This window comes from Piliocolobus tephrosceles, chromosome 5, assembly GCF_002776525.5.
Source record: "Piliocolobus tephrosceles isolate RC106 chromosome 5, ASM277652v3, whole genome shotgun sequence".
NCBI classification, from domain to species: Eukaryota; Metazoa; Chordata; class Mammalia; order Primates; family Cercopithecidae; genus Piliocolobus; species Piliocolobus tephrosceles.
In genome coordinates, this window is record NC_045438.1 from 141,585,235 (window position 1) to 141,601,897 (window position 16,663).

General features: G+C 37.7%; 1 protein-coding gene and 2 non-coding genes across 5 annotated transcripts in view; 1 reads left to right on the forward strand and 2 right to left on the reverse strand.

Moving 5' to 3' along the window:
• Positions 1-11,438, forward strand: part of LOC111525949 (histone H2B type 1-J) — a 35,268-nt gene extending 23,830 nt beyond the window's left edge. The window contains exons 3-5 of one of the 3 annotated variants that reach the window (XR_002726244.2): positions 7,039-7,172; positions 10,151-10,370; positions 10,744-11,435. The gene's annotated coding sequence lies outside the window, so the exon portion shown is untranslated. Of the gene's footprint in view, positions 1-7,038; positions 7,173-10,150 lie in introns of all 3 variants that reach the window. The other 2 variants (XR_002726243.2, XR_002726245.2) reach the window with 2 other exon arrangements.
• TRNAS-GCU lies at positions 5,633-5,714 on the reverse strand. The gene has a single exon. It is a non-coding gene; the product is annotated as a tRNA-Ser (tRNA).
• On the reverse strand, positions 11,010-11,081 carry TRNAP-CGG. The gene has a single exon. It is a non-coding gene; the product is annotated as a tRNA-Pro (tRNA).
• Positions 11,439-16,663: the final 5,225 nt, after the last annotated feature.

The following is a 16,663-nucleotide window of genomic DNA, read 5'->3' on the forward strand; positions in this document are numbered from 1 at the left end:
AGATAGATAGATAGATAGATAGATAGATAGATAGATAGATAGATAGATAGATAGATAGATATTCCAGGTGATTTTCCCTCCTACTATACATAAATATCAGTTCTAGGTGCATTTTAGATCTAAATGTGAAAGGTAGAACAAGATAGCCTCTAAATGTTAATAAAGGGAAATATCTTTGTGACTCCTGGGGAGAAGAAGATTTGTAAAACAAAACCCACAAAACACTAACACATATGTATGTATATAATATATGACAAATACACACATATACACACATATAAATAAATTTGGATTCATTAAAACTAAAATCTTTTGTTCCTCAAGTTGTTAAGAGATTCAGAGGTTCAAATGGCAAGTTACAGTGTAAGGGAATTGTGTTTATAACACATGGAATCAACAAAGAGCTTGTAGTCAAAATATAGAAAGAGCTACTACACGTGAGTAAGAAAAGAACAGAAAAACAAAAATCAAGTGATTTGAAGAGGCATTTCACAAAATGGAATATTGAATAGTAATAATAATATAAGAAGGACTTAACAACATTACTAATCAGCTTTTTACAGAATAAATAAGCAATTGTGACCCATTAGCATCCAGGAAAATAGTGAAATTAAAAAGCCTGATCATATTAAATTTTGGAAAGAATTTGAAGCAACAGGAATATAATGTATACTGCAGGTGCATGATACTATCTCTGAAAATTTTGGGGGTATCTAATAAAATTATCTAATGAATTATGCATATCATAGGCCTCAACATTACATTTCTGTATGTATATCCAGTGCAAATGTGCACTGAGATATGTGGAAAAAATCTCCAAAAATGTAGTTTATAATAGGCAAAACTTGAAAAAAAGGTCAAATGACAGTAGGATGGATAAATAAACTATGGGTATCCAAACCATGGAACAGTACAGCACAATGAAAATGAACTACAATTACATGGATCTATCTCACCAACATCATATTGAACAAAACCAGACCCATGACATATCCATAACGTATAACTCAGCAATGTGAGCACATATGCATCAGAAGAAATGTACAAGAAGGGCCCTAGAAGTAAACGGAAACACAAATCTTCATTAACCTAAAATGTGTGGTAGGCAGCTTTTAAGAGAGCCCCCACGATACCCAGCTCCTGTTAATCATGCCCTTGTGTAATTCTATCCCCTTGAATGGTGGGCTGGGCCTACTTAAACATTTTCAATGAACAGCATCAGCAAAAGTGATAGGATGTCACTTCCAAAATTAGGTTATGAAAGATTCTGACTTTTCTCTTGCTTGTACTCACTCTGGCTCTTCTGAATTGCTTGCTCTGATGACACAAGTTGCTATGTTGTCAGCAGTCCTGTGGAGACTTCAAATGGCAAGGAACTGAGAGTGGCCTCCAGACAATAGTTGGTGAGTACTTACATCCTCAGTCTAACATGCTGTTAACAACCATATCAGTGATCATGAAAGCCAGTCCTTCACCAGTCTAACCTCAAAACGACTGAAGCTCCTGCTGGCACCTTGATTGTAGCTTTGTGAGGGACCCTGAGCCAGAGAACCCAGCTAAGCCACTCCCAGAATCCTCACCCACAGAAATTAGAAGCCAATTTTTTTTTTTTTTTTTTTTTTTTTTTTTTGAGACAGAGTCTTGGTCTGTTGTCAGGCTGGAGTGCAGTGGTGCAACCTCTGCCTCCTGGATTCAAGCGATTCTCCTGCCTTAGCCTCCTGAGTAGCTGGGATTACAGGCACGCTTCACCACACCCAGCTAATTTTTGATTTTTGGTAAAGACGGGGTTTTACCACATTGGCCAGGACAGTCTCAATCCCTTAACCTTGTGATCCACCCGCCTCGGACTCCCGAAGTGCTGGGATTACAGTCGTGAGCCACCGCACCCAGCTGCCAACAAATGTTTTAAGCAACAACGTTTTAGGGTAATATTTTACACAGCAATGGAAAATGAATACAAAGGATAAATATGTTGCAGTATGTTTATGTTGTGACATACTATATAAAAACAGGGATAAACTACAACAAGAATGAAATGTGTAGAATATTATTTTAAGGAAAAACGTAGAAAATATACTGGAGATGTGATTCTATTTATATAATGTTCAGACATAGGTAAACAATGGTGTTTAAGAATAAAATAATAGATAAAATCTTAATGCAGGAAGTAATAAAAGTCAGGTTGGTTATATATATGATATATAATATATGATATATAATATACACGATATATATGATATATAACATATATGCTATATAATATATGACATATAACACATACACTATATAATACATGAATATAACATGCTATATAATGTATGAATATAACATACATGCTATATAATATATGATATATAATATATGACATATAACATATGATATATAATATATGACATATAACATATACAACATGCAAAATACGATATATAACAATGATATGCAATATATAACATATGATATGTAATATACAGTATATAACATATGCAACATGCAATATACGATATATGACATACTATATATGATATGTGATATGTGACATATATGATATAATATATGATGTATAACATGTATGATATATAATATATGATATATAACATGTATGATATATAATACATGATATGTATTTTTGGGGAAGAGAGGAGACAGTGACTGGGAAGTTTCCCTTATTAGATGCTTGCCATATTTTACTGCTTGGCCTTTGTCACAATTCTGCAGGTGCTTGCTTTGTAATTACTTAAGTTGGCATACATGTTTTATACACTTTTCTGTACATAAAGTTAAGTTTGCATATATATTTTATGTACTTTTCTGCATGGGTGATAATATTCACAAAAAAAGTTTAAAAATGAAAAAGGTGCTATTTTGTAGAACAAGAATTTTCAAAAATGGATAAAATGGAAGTTCTGAGATAGATACATGGATATTTTATAACTAATATAAATTTCAATGTATTTAAAATTTTTCTATGAATTAATTGTTTTAAAAATCTATTTGAAAAGTTAAAGGAAATTTATTTGAGGTAAACGATTCTAAGGACTGATAGATTTATAGCAAGTAAATGCATAAAGAACAGAATATGGAAAAATTCTTGCCATTCTACTTGATATATCCAAAATATATATGTAACATATATGATTTTATATAAATACAAAGTATATAAATAATTGTTGACCAGACATGGTGGCTCATGCCTGTAATCCCAGCACTTTGGGAGGCCGAGACGGGTGGATTGCTAGAGGTCAGGAGTTCGAAACCAGCCTGGCCAACATGGTGAAACCTTGTGTCTACTAAAAAAAAAATTAGCGGGTGTGGTATTGGGTGCCTACAGTCCCAGCTACTTGGGAGACCGAGGCAGAATAATTGCTTGAACCCGGGGGGTAAAAGTTGCAGTGAGCCGAGATTGGGCCACTGTACTCCAGCCTAGGTGACAGAGGGAGACTCCTTCTCAAATAAATAATAAATAAAGTAAAATAAATAAATAATGTAATTCAGCTTCTCAAGTTGTTGATGGCTGTTGTAAGACCTCGGATCGTGTGTGTGTGTTTCAACAAAGTGTCACTCTGTTGCTTAGGCTGGAGTGCAGTAGCATGATCTTGGCTCATTGCAGCCTCCGCCTCCCGAGTTCAAGCGATTCTCCTGCTTCAGCCACCCGAGTAACTGCGATTTCAGGCGTGCGCCACCATGCCCGGCTAATTTTTGTATTTGTAGCAGAGATGAGGTTTCACCATGTTGACCAGGCTGGTCTCGAACTCCTGACATGAAGTGAACAGCCCACCTCAGCCTCCCAAAATGCTGGCATTACAGGCGTGAGCCGCCGTGCCCGGCGGTTCTTGTCTTATTAGTTTAAAAGAATTTAAACCAGAGTCACACAGCAAAAGAAGTGCAGCGTAGATTAATTTATTGCAAAGGAAAAATAATATTTTGTAAGTTAGGTGCAGAATAGACAGCGCACGCTGAGAGAGAGAGAACCCAGGGCAGGCTGTTCCTAAGGATGAGACAGCAAAAATTGGCGCTAGGGAGGCTCCCTTTATAGGGGTCTTACATGACTATTTAGAAGGAGGTGGGAAGAAGTGTTACTAGTAAGCATCTTCTGGGTAGTCCTCTGAGTGCACATGCGCAGTAGCTGTACATGCTTGTTCATACATGGGATGTCTCATTGGCATCTTAAGTCTCCAGTCAGAGGTGTGTTTTTTATTATTGTAATGAGCAAAGGCTCAGTCTAAGTACAGGTAAAGTCAAAATGCGCATGCTGTCTCTAGGGGAAATTTCCTCTTGATAGCTGTTGAATGAGCTCAATTTCAGTGTGAATGTTGAGGCTTATTGTGTTGACTGTACGGTCACCACGGTTGCTGTGTCCCAAGAACATGGTCACCTACTTGAATACCTATCCTGCGTCAAAGTGTCAGTAGGGTAACTGGGTCCCTCTTGCACTGTTGATTGCAAAGAGAAACAACATACACTGAAATAGAAATCACTAATTACCAGCAATAACCAGAAGACGTTCAAAGCTTTTGACCTATGTTTGCAACAATCCTTTGACTCATTAATTTTCCTAAAATACATTTCGAAAACAGAAGAATTGCTAAAGTATATCAACTCCTGTGACTGTAATGCAGCTATTAAGATGATGATGAAGAAGACTTGAAAATAACTTACCTTCAAATTTCATAACTTGTTTTGTTTTTTGAGACAGAGTCTCTTTCTCTTGCCCAGGCTGGAGAGCAGTGGTGCCATCTCGGCTCACAGCAACCTCTGCCTCCTGGGTTGAAGCGATTCTCGCGCCTTAGCCTCCTGAGTCGCTGGGATTACAGGCGCCCACCACGCCCTGCTAATGTTTTGTATTTTTTAGTAGAGACGGGGTTTTGCCAAGTTGGCCAGCCTGGTCTTGAACTCCTGACCTCAGGTGGTCCACCTGCCTCGGCTTCCCAAAGTTCTGGGATTACAGGCCTGAGCTACAGAGCCCAGCTTGCTTTTTTCTTTCTCTTTTTCTTTCTCTTTCTTCTCTTTTCCCTCCCTCCCTCCCTCCTTCCCTTCCTTCCTTCCTTCCTTTTTTTTTTTTTTTTTTTTTTAACAAAACAAAACAAAAATCTTGTGGCCATGTCAGTGCTACACGTTTCTTCAATGTTGGTCCCTCGATTTGTCTTGAGAATTTCTGTCTTGGTGTATTTGTCGTGCTGGTTTTTTTTTTTTTTTTTTTTTTTTTTTTTTTTTTTTTTTTTTTTTTTTTTTTTTTTTTTTTTTTATTTATTTCTAAAAGAAGGGGTTGGGGTCACCACACCTCGAGTTTTCCCCCCTTTTTGGCAGCTTCATCTCTCTCTCTAGCCCCACCGTCACCTTCTTCTACTCTATTCCCCTCTCCCCTTTCTCTCAGGCTCTAAGGAGTTTTTGCAGTCATCAGGTAGGAAGCCCACCAGAAGAATATTCATTAAACTGATAACGCGAACAATATTGACAATCAATACCCAATCAACCATTAAAGTTAGAAAACCCAGCAACACCATCGTAATACTGATGGTACAGAATTACAACAGCTGCTTTTTCCTCTCCAAGGCCAGGGTCCTGAATTCCAGGAGAGTCGAAAGGAAAGTTGGCTGGACTTGGGTATTGTTTCCTCGTATTAAAAGGCCTCACCCGACGAGGGTGGGATTCGAACCCACGCGTGCAGAGCACAACGGATTAGCAGTCCATCGCCTTAACCACTCGGCCACCTCGTCTCGATATACCCCCGCTTCCTGAGTATTTTATTTCAGAGTTTGTGATCGGAACCCACAGACGGCCTTAGAAGACTTAGGACATGGTTCGAAGACGTTTGGGAGACGTGAAAATGGCTCATTTTCACATGAATGATCAAGAACTGAATGGAAACGCTTTGAGGGGGGAAAAACGGGCTTAACTTTCATGGGACTCACACAAATGTTCGAGACATGATAGTAACGTAGTTGCCGGGCGGGTATCTCCCTTTCTTCCGCTTCCTGGTCCCGAGGCAGGAGGTGCCTGAGCAGGCTGCGGGCGTGACCGGGCCGACGGGGCGCACGGGGTTTGCCTTCGACCTGGGGCGGCAGGTGAGCCGGTCAGTCCTTCTGTCGGCTCACCGCGTCTAGCCGCGTCGGGATCGCGCACCGGGGAGCCAGCAGGAGACGGAGATTCCCAAAACCGTTCACACCGGAGTCGATTTCTCTTCAGAGAAGCCCACGCAAATCAATCACAGGCCGAGCAACAGGGAACAGGGGAAATCCTGCAGGAATGGACCCCTGCTGTATTTTCACACTCTCACTGTGAGGATATTTTACGTTAGATTGCACTAACATCTTGAGTGAAGACCACCTTTACTTGTTTCTGTGAATTCACAAAGAATCATCCTTTTCTTTTTCCCCGGAAGAGCCCTTATATTGTAGTGTTTGCTGCATAGACGTGCCTGAAATCTTCAACCTCAACTCAACCCACTTCCTTACCTCTTATTTTCCATGCTCAGTCCCATTTGGGTTTTTGCATCAAGACAGATCTAGTTTTCCTCTTCCAACAAGCGATTTTCTCTCATGAAATGCTCTTTCCCTTTCTCACTTTAGCCTGGCTGAATTATTGATCCATACTTTGGTTCTTAAAGCTATTTTTTTTTTAATTAACAAAATTTTTAATCAAAGTTAACTACGCATGTTTTAAAAGCTCAATTACTTCAAAAAAAATATGTGTATGCGAAACAGTGGTCTCTCCTATCTTATTCCTCTTAGTAGAGGCATTTTCAGCCATTCGGCATTTTGTGTTGCTGTTTTTACCTGCATGTCTCCAAATATCATGCTATTGCAGAGATGGCTAGTTGTCCATTCATTATTTCTGTTTTTTCCAATAAATGGAAAATTAGCTGAACTCATAGCCACCCATGAAAAGATTAAAGTGACTTCCCTTGAGAGTCAGCATCATCATGTGACCAATTTCTAAGTAAAGGTATAAGAGAGAAAATGTATGTAAAACTTCCAGGTTATGTCCATAAGAGAAGGAAATAACCTCTATTTATCTCTTCTTCATGTATCTGCTTTTGAGAATGAAGGCTTCATGAAACAGTGATTGAACCCAGCACACTGGAGGAAGGAGGGAGCCATGACATAGAAGACTGGAACCAACACCATGAAGCCAAAGCATCACCCTGGCGTTGATTACACCCTCAGACAGTCACAGTAATGTCTGCTTATTTTAAGCTATGGTTCTTTTGGGTCTTTGTTACAAAGACAAAATTGTACTCTAATATATATGCTACATATTAATTTTAAGCTTAGTATTTTCCATTGATTTCCCATGATACAAATAGAAGATTCACTTCTCTTCCTCACCGTAAACACCTCCACGGACACTCTTCTTAGCAATTTTTCCTTCAAATATAGTTACATCAGAATTTTTATTGAATGAGTAATCACCCTTTATATAATTATGTTTGGCAATATTATTTACCTTTCGTATTTTGTTTCCTGAACATTATTTTTAGAAAAAAATCACAAATAACCGTAAAAGCTTTGCCAAAACAATAAACTGAGTGATTTCTAAACTTGATATTTGGTTTTCATCCTGATGTCTTCCTTCACCATTGTACTATACATTTTATTTCCCTGCCACTGGTGCTGTATTCCCAATTTCTCGTGTATTTTCTATCTTAATATACCTTCACATTTTGGTGGAGTACATTGTAAAGCAGCTTCCTGAGAAGAAGTTTATTGTAGATGGAGACTTTTTAATACTTCTCCAGCAACTTGATTGAATGTTTGTCTGGGAAATATTTTTCAAGCTTTTGAAATTCGTTTCAGGATTTTGAGGGAGTTCTCTATTTTCTTCTAGCTTCCAGTATTCATTTTGAGAAGTACAAAGTCATTCTAATTACAGAGTCTACATTTGCAGTTGGCTTTTATTTATCTATTTCATGATAATTTCCTTGTCCTCAATGTTCTGCAGTGTCTGAAAGATATGCTTTAGTGTGTTTCCATTTCTATTCCTTGTTTTGGGAACTCTGTTACATCATTAAATCATGTATTTCGGTTAGGGATATTAGCTTGTTTTTTGTTGTTGCTGGTTTTGTGATTTCTGTGTTCTCTGTCTTTTTTTTTTTTTTTTTTTTGAGACAGAGTCTTGCTCTGTTGCCCAGGCTGGAGTGCAGTGGAGCAATCTCAGCTCACTGCAGTCTCTGCCTCCTCAGTTCAAGTGATTCTCTGCCTCAGCCTCCCAAGTAGCTGGGACTACAGCATGTGCTACCACACTCAGCTAATTTTTTTTCTTTTCTTTTCCTTTCTTTCTTTTTTCTTTTCTTTCTCTCTCTCCCTCCCTCCGTCTCCTCCCTCCTTCCCTCCCTCCCTCTCCCCCCTTCCTTCCTTCCTTCCTTCCTTCCTTCCTTCCTTCCTTCCTTCCTTCCTTCCTTCCTTCCTTCTCTTCCTCTACTTGGATTTTAAATCTCCAGTATGCTTCCTCTACTTTTGATTTTGTTTTTACTGCTCTTTCCTGGTTACACTCTTTATACTTTTAAAAAATTAATAGACATTTTAGGCAGTTTTTTAATTACAGAAAAATTGATGAGAAAGTACAAACAGTTCCCATATTTCTGCTCTCCTTCCTATAACTTCCCTTGTTATTAAATCTTATATGATTGTGGTCCATTTGTTACAACTGATGAACCAATATTGATACATTAATATTAACTAAAATTTGTAGTTTATTTTAGGTTCAGTCCTCCTCGTTGTAACTCTTATGGGTTATGTTGTAACTCTTTCCTCTTTGATAAATGTATAAAGACATGTGTCCATCATTGCTGTATCATGTATAATAGTATCTCCACTCTCAACATTCCCTGTGCTTCACCTCTTCATCCTTCCCTCCCTCCCTCCCAGCAATGACTGCTCTTTTTTGCTGTTTACATATTTTTATGTTTTTCACTATGTTGTATAGTTGGAATCATATATATAGTATGTGGCCTTTTCAGATTGACTTCTTTCACTTAGCAGTATGCTTTTAAGATTCCTCCATGTCTTTTCCTGTCTTGATAGCTCTTTTCTTTTTATCATGAAATAATAGTCCATCCCTTGTGCCACACTTTGCATTAAATATATCTGTTCACCTACGGAAGTACATCTTGGTTGTTTATGTTTTAGCAAATCCAAATAAAACTGCTATAAACATTGATGTGAAGGTTTTTGTGTGGACATGGGTTTTCAACTCATTTGAGTATATATCAAGATCACAGTTGCTGGAGTTTCCCTTTATATTTTTACTCCACATTTTGGAGATGCCCTTCAGGTTTTATATCAATTGTTCTAAGTTTTTTCTTTCTACTCTCATAATTTTAATTTCAAGAGACTTCTATAGAGTTATCCTTTTGTACAGCATTCTTTCTCTCCCTTTCTAAAAAAAAGCTTTTAAAAAATCCCTGTTTCTCAGATTAGACACTAACTTCAGTGTCTAATGATGCCTAGTGATCTTTGATTGCTGGTCCATAATTATAATTAAGCTCTAAAAATAACTGGAAACTAAGACCATTAGTCCAATTTATTGACTCTGGGAACCATTTTAGAATGACCTGCCTGTGTCATTTACTATCAGACTCTTACATGTCAAAATGTCCAACTTATCCCTCTTAGGATAGTAAAATTCCTTGTAGAGAAGGGTCATTCAATCTTTTCTGCCTAGATGACATCAAACTGACTTTCTGAATTCACAGAAAATTCTTAATGAACAGAGGTCAGAGGAAGTTCCTTTTGAATTTCAAACTTAATAAGTAATACTATTCCAAGTTATAAAATTAAATTACAAATAAATTATACAATTAATTTACAAATAAATTATACACTTTTATTTATAAAAAGAGACAATATATTACACCCCACCTATGAATAAGGATCTGCATCTTCATACTCAATGGCCCATAAAATTGGTCAGAAAAAGGAAAGGTAAAAAGATCCACACTTTCAGAATACCAAGATGAGCAGGGCAAGTTGAGTCTCCGTGAGGTCCATGAAGCTAGAACGAAACTGGGGTTGGGGAGTGGTGTTCACTTTCAGTCTTGGCCACAAAAGCAAACAAAACAGCTATTCTGAGGAAATATTTTAATTTAGACAGCATGAGCAAAATAACTGGATTGATATCTTCTTCTCCATTTTTTCTCTCTTTCGAATTCCAGTGTTAATCAATTCTCCTGAGCGTTTTCAACAAAGTACCCGCAAATTTCCAGAACATGGATTGAGAAAAACTTTGAGATTCCAGCCTTAATGACTGCTCCTCGTGGTCTCTCTCTCCAGTTAGACGAACCTGGGCTAGCAATATTCCGAAGAGTCAACAGTCAGCCCTGGTGCTATATACTTCCATGGGAATTCCATACTTTCTCAAAACGCGTCATCATGGTAAATAATTAAGTACCTGTAATATTAAGTTCTGTAGAAATGAAACCATGTTTTTCCATCACTGCCTCCATAGCTTTTGGCACTGAAGGTGATATGCCGTGCTCATTGGCTATGCATCCGTTGAAGGAATAAAGGAATGAACTCTGACCCGGGAAAGCAGGAGAGGCAGGAGTGTGACACCTTAACAGTCGACTGCAGTGGGAGCAGCGGCACCAGCAGCACTTGGGGAGACTTACTTTCCAATGTGGCGGGAGTAGTAAACACCAGGAGTCAGAGAGTGATGACCAAAGCTGGAGTTAAAAGTGGAAATTAAAATTCTCCTTCCTATAAGAGGAAGATAATCGGTTAACTGCAGCTCACATTTCCCCTCCAGCACTCGGCCGAACACGCACACGCAAGCGCGGACGAGCTGCCCACGGCCTTTCTTTCGGGGTTTGAGAAGAGATGGACAGAGGTGGGAGAGCGCGCTGCAGCCGCATCAACATTCCGGTGTCTGCCCTTAGAGGAGGTCTGGGATTCAGTACTTGCCTGCTTCGAAGACAATTCTACTGTTCATGTGGTGAAAGTACATATTTTTGGGTATGAATATTTGGGGAAATACTTTAAAAATCCTTAAAGCTTATTGGGCGAAAATGAAGTGGGCTCGTCCGGGATTTGAACCCGGGACCTCTCGCACCCGAAGCGAGAATCATACCCCTAGACCAACGAGCCACTTAGAAGTGATCTTTGCGCATATTTACTGTAGGTTTTATTCCCAAATTATTTATTTTTATTCTTCAAAGGATTGGTTACCAAATAATATTTATCACTCCATCAATTATTTACATAAATGAAAGGGTTGAAAAGGCTATTTCTGTGGACGGTCTGCTGGTAGCTTAAATTACCATACCAAACTACCGTACAAGCTGGTAGCTTTAATTACAAATTAAAACTTGTAACCTGTAGAAACATTTCTCCTTTATTCTACTTTGCTATACTACTCTAAGTAATTTAACTCATTTTTTTTTTCCATTTTTAGCTTTCAATTAAAATGTTAGAAAAATTTGAGTTTTCAAGTTTCCTTATCTCACTTCCACCCTTTTTGAAAGTTGGATATTACTGTTACTGAGGGACTTCTAGATTATTTGCTCTAACAAGGATTATTTTCGCTACCAGAAATTTTTCAGAAAGAATATTCCTAATCTCAGCAAAATTCTACTTATAAGAGATTTCTTAACGTCAGCTTTTCGGGGTACCAAGATGTATTTGGTTAGTTTACTAACTTCCTCTTACATACAAATTTAAGAAAGTTACAAAAACCTTTGGTTAAATGCAAAGAAAGTTTTTACAACAGATCATTAGCTGATACATCTAAGTCGCATTTTATATTCATGTTAAGATTTATGTTTTAAATTAATGCATATTTTCAATTTCATTTTTGCTGTCCCGAATTTGATGCCTTCAAAAATTTAAAAGCTAGTTCTCAATTATCCAATAATTATTACAGAGTACCTGTTTATTTATTTACTAAAAATGAAACTCTCTTGCAAGGACAAATCAAAATAAGGATTATCTTGAATATGTGTGAAGAGAAATCAATCTTTTCTGAAAGTGAGAGTAGATTTAAACTAGTACTTAATTTGAATTTTGACATGGATTTACTGAGTGGATCAAAATAATTGTGAGGCTACTAGGCATTCCTCTAACTCCTGCCCACCTTACTAATGTTAGAATAGTGAGATTCTTTTGCAATCCAACTGCTTTCTTTGTACTATGAAAGCCTAAATAAATCTTGACTAATCCCTCTGAAACACACACATAGGAGTAGTAATCATTCCTAACTGCCCTAAAACTTAGAAGTGACTATGATTCAGACTCAACATTCCACTTCCATGAAAATATGTTTTTCTCCTCAAGAAATAGCATCTCATGTTCATGCATAGATGGAGCTGGGACTTAGGACTGTACTGAGATTTTAAATCAAAGGTTAAATATTTCAGAGTGGAAAATAATTATTCATCCTGAACCCAACAATTTCCCAGATAACCTGTTCTTCGACACACAACTTAGAGCACTTCTCTTCATCTTGAAGTCAACAGAATAGATTAGTTTACTAATTTCTGAACTCAGCACAATGGTCTTGGGATCACATACTTTATATACAGACCCACACTCTCAACACCAAACCCTCATTCTCTCTTCAGTTTCATAGTATAATATACATTTCCCTTCCCAAATCCAACTTTTCTAAGGATAATAAATAGTTCATTTACTTTTATACCAGTGGGAACTCAGATTCCAAAGAAAGGTCATTATTTAAAGATTACTAAATATCAGCGTAATTACACACATCAGGGGACCCATGTAGGACTTATATTCCAGTCATTTTACAGAGATGTTTACTGTCCTTTTCTAGGCCATGTAGATCATGCATAATAACATGCTTAGTTACATTAGCAAATATGAATATATTCATAAGCTCAAATTTCTTGGAAAATAGAAAATGTGGCTTAAAGATACAGATACCAAAGACAACTTAGAACAATGGATATAAAATTTCCTGACAAATGACAAGATTCATTCACCAAATTTCTATATACATATACACACATACACATAAACCTACACACATATATACATATATCAAATTACTCAGCAATTTCTCTGTTGGATATATACCCCCAAAAAATAAAATTAGCGCCTGGTAGAGGTATCTGCATTTCCATGTTCCTCAATAGATGAATGGAGAAAGAAATTGTGGGATATGTGTGTGTGTGTGTGCGCGCATGCACAAGCGTGTGCATAATAATGTGTATATATAATATATATATTATACGTCTGAGAGCAGTGGCTCACGCCTGTAATCCCAGCACTTTGGGAGGCCAAGGTGGGTGGATCACTTGAGGTCAGGAATTCAAGACTAGCCTGGCCAATATGGCAAAACCCTGTCTTTACTAAAAACCCCGTCTCTCACAAAAATTAGCCAGGCATGGTAGCGCATGCCTGTAAATCCAGCTACTCAGGAGGCCAAGGCAGGAGAATTGCTTGAACCCTGAGGGAGGAGGTCGCAGTGAGCCAAGATCGCACCACTGCACTCTAGCCTGGGTGACAGAGTAAGACTCCATCTCAAAAAAATTTTTTTTTAAATTACAATATATATTATAGTGTCTATATATGTGTGTGTGTGTATATATATATATATATAGTGGTATAATATGATATGAGTATATATAACGAAATACTATCTAGCCTTATAAAAGGAGGTACTGCCATTTGCAGCAACATGGATGAAACTGGAGGACATTATGCTAAGCTAAATAGGCCAGGCACAGAAAACAAAATACTACATGATCTTACTTATATATGCAATCTAAAAAACAAAAACAAACAAAAATCTCAAATACACAGAAACAGAGTACAGAGGTAATTATCCGGAGTGGAAGAGTAGAGGAGGAAATGAAGAGATAGAGGCCAAAGGGTACAAAGCTGTAGATATCTGGGATGAGTAAGTATACAGATCTAATGTACAACATGAGGACAATAGTGATAGTATTGTATTATATGCTGGAAATTCTCTAAGAGTGGATTTTGGATAATTTTAACACACACACACAAAGGATAACTGTGAGATGATGAATATGTTAATTTGCTTGACTATAGTAACCCTTTCACTATGTATATCAAAAATTATTTTATACATCTTAAATAGATGCAATACAAAGTTTAATTAAAAATAGATGTTTATATCAGTATAAGATCTCCTGAAACAGAGTTGCATCCCAATCACAAATCATTATTACTGTGTCTGTTTTATGACTCTGAAGTCTCTATATTCCACTAAAACCAAATACTGAATCCCTCAAAGATATGACACTTTAAAAAATCTCCTCTTAGAAGCCCATCTTTTTAGTCAAGCAGTGTAAACTGCCTCCCAAATCTTTATAGTTTGGGAGGTTCTCTACTTGCTGAAGTTTTCATAACATTTCTCTTCAGGTGACATTTCTATTCACCTGAATTTTTATTCAGGTGAGAGAGGACTAAGGAAATGGGCCAATCCAGGATCTTTATTGTAAGTCTGGCTACAGGCCTCCAACCAATTGACTGACAGCTGGAAGTTGAACAATATTGCTCGATAGAGAATATTGATAAAGATGGTCATGATGATGATTGTGGTGAGATGATGGTGATGATGGTCATGGTGGTGGGGTGATGATGATGATGATGACAATATGAAAGACATGTAAAGTAAAATACACACTTGGCAGGAATGTGGCTCACACAGTTGTGTTGATTCTTCCAGCTGAATCACCAACAGTAGTGTGCCTGTCATGAAGTTTTCATGAACTAATGAAGTGCCAGAAAATTGAATTATTATGAACATAAATCACAAAGTGATTGGTAATACAGAATTAAAGCATATGTAATTGCAGGGTACAAGAGGCAGATTTTTTTTTTTTTTTTTTTTTTTTTTTTTTTTTTTTTTTGTATGAGTCTCACTTTTTTTTCCCCGCCTGGAGTGCACTGGCATGATCTGGGCTCACTGCAACCTCCACCTCCCAGGTTCAAGTGATTCTCCTGCCTCAGCCTCCCGAGTAGCTGGGATTACAGGCACCCGCCACCACTCCTGGCTAATGTTTTTGTATTTATAGTAGATACGGGGTTTCACCATGTTTGACCAGGCTGGTCTTGAACTCCCAACCTCAGGTGATCCACCCACCTTGGCCTCCCAAAGTGCTGGGATTACAAGTGTGAGCCACCTTGCCCGGCCCACAAGAGGCAGATTTTAAAGGAAATCATTCTTTTAGGACACTCTCTCTTCAGTGTAGCCTATCCAAAATGTCAAGCAACATAGCAAATGTTTCCTAATAAAGTACACAATTATAAGAATCAAAAGTCTTTTGTTTTCTCACACTTAGTATCTACTATGCACTATTTTAAAGGCACCTACCTTTTTACTTCTCACAATAGCCCTAAAAACAGATAATGCTGTTATTCTATATTCCATTTCAGAGATAAAGACACCAAACCACAAACAGATACAGCACACTGACCAACCAAGGCAGAGCTACAATTAAAAAACCAAGAAGAATTTGCCTTTCTATCCCTTTCTCAAAATCTCCATCAGCTTTTCTGAGGCATTATAAATAAAACTAAAATCTAAGTTAACCAGTGTGATTAATAGGCAGACACAACTTCAAAGTAAGTTCTCTGGACTCCTCCAGTAATATTTTGCCAATTCAAGTCTCTCATTTTTGAGGGGTGGGTGTGTGTGAGTGTGCGTGTCTTGAAATATTTTCATGAAAACATGATAGTTGAGGTCAGAAAATCATGCTCTTTGACACAATGTATCAATATGATATAAAAAAATGACAAGTTACACTTTGGCCACTGGATTGACAGTACTTTATTACACCCCATATGTGGCTGGGATAGGGCTGAAGAAAGTTCTTTTTATGAAAGCTGCTATTTTGCTCATGATGAGCTCCTCTGAGCTTTGACTCAGCAGTAGTATGGAAGTGGGAATGACAGACTCAGGCAGGGTGGTGGGATCACCAAGGTCTTTGAATTTTGAGCTTATTCAAGGATCACAAGGTCATAACAAGATCTTGCATTTCATCCATATAACAACATGCACCAAAACACTTTCGTTCAACAAATCTGGAATGTATATTTTAGTAGTATAAAATCGGTAATGTGTATATTAAAGGCTGATGTTCTGTGTGTGATCAGAGAATGTCAAAAATCGTCTTCAAAAGAACAAAAAAGGACTTAGGTAGCAGGTCAAAATCCTTTTATCTCTTAGTTGAAAGATATTTTACAGTTTGCATAGCTTGGTGAAGAGTATATCTGCATTTTAAACAGAGAATTTTGTGTTCAAGTCCCTGAGTTAGTGAAAGCAGGCACCCAAATTACAACCTTGAAATGCTTCCATCACTGAATGAATCATGAATTCTTTGAGACTGGTAATAACTACAACCGGAGAAAACTCTAAGGCAATGGTTTCCTTTCATCTTCTCTCTCACTCTGTATTTCTTGATTTTTTTTTTTTTTTTTTTTTTTGAGACAGTCTCGCTCCGTCACTTAGGCTGGAGTGGAGCGGCGCGATCTCAGCTCACTGCAACCTCTGCCTCCCAGGTTCAAGCGATTCTCCTGCTTCAGTCTCCCAAGTAGCTGGCATTATAGGCACCTGCCACTACGCCTGACTAATTTTTGTATTTTTGGTAGAGATGGGGTTTCACCATGTTGGCCAGATGGTCTTGATCTCCTGACCTCGTGATCTACCTGCCTTGGCCTCCCAAAGTGCTGAGATTACA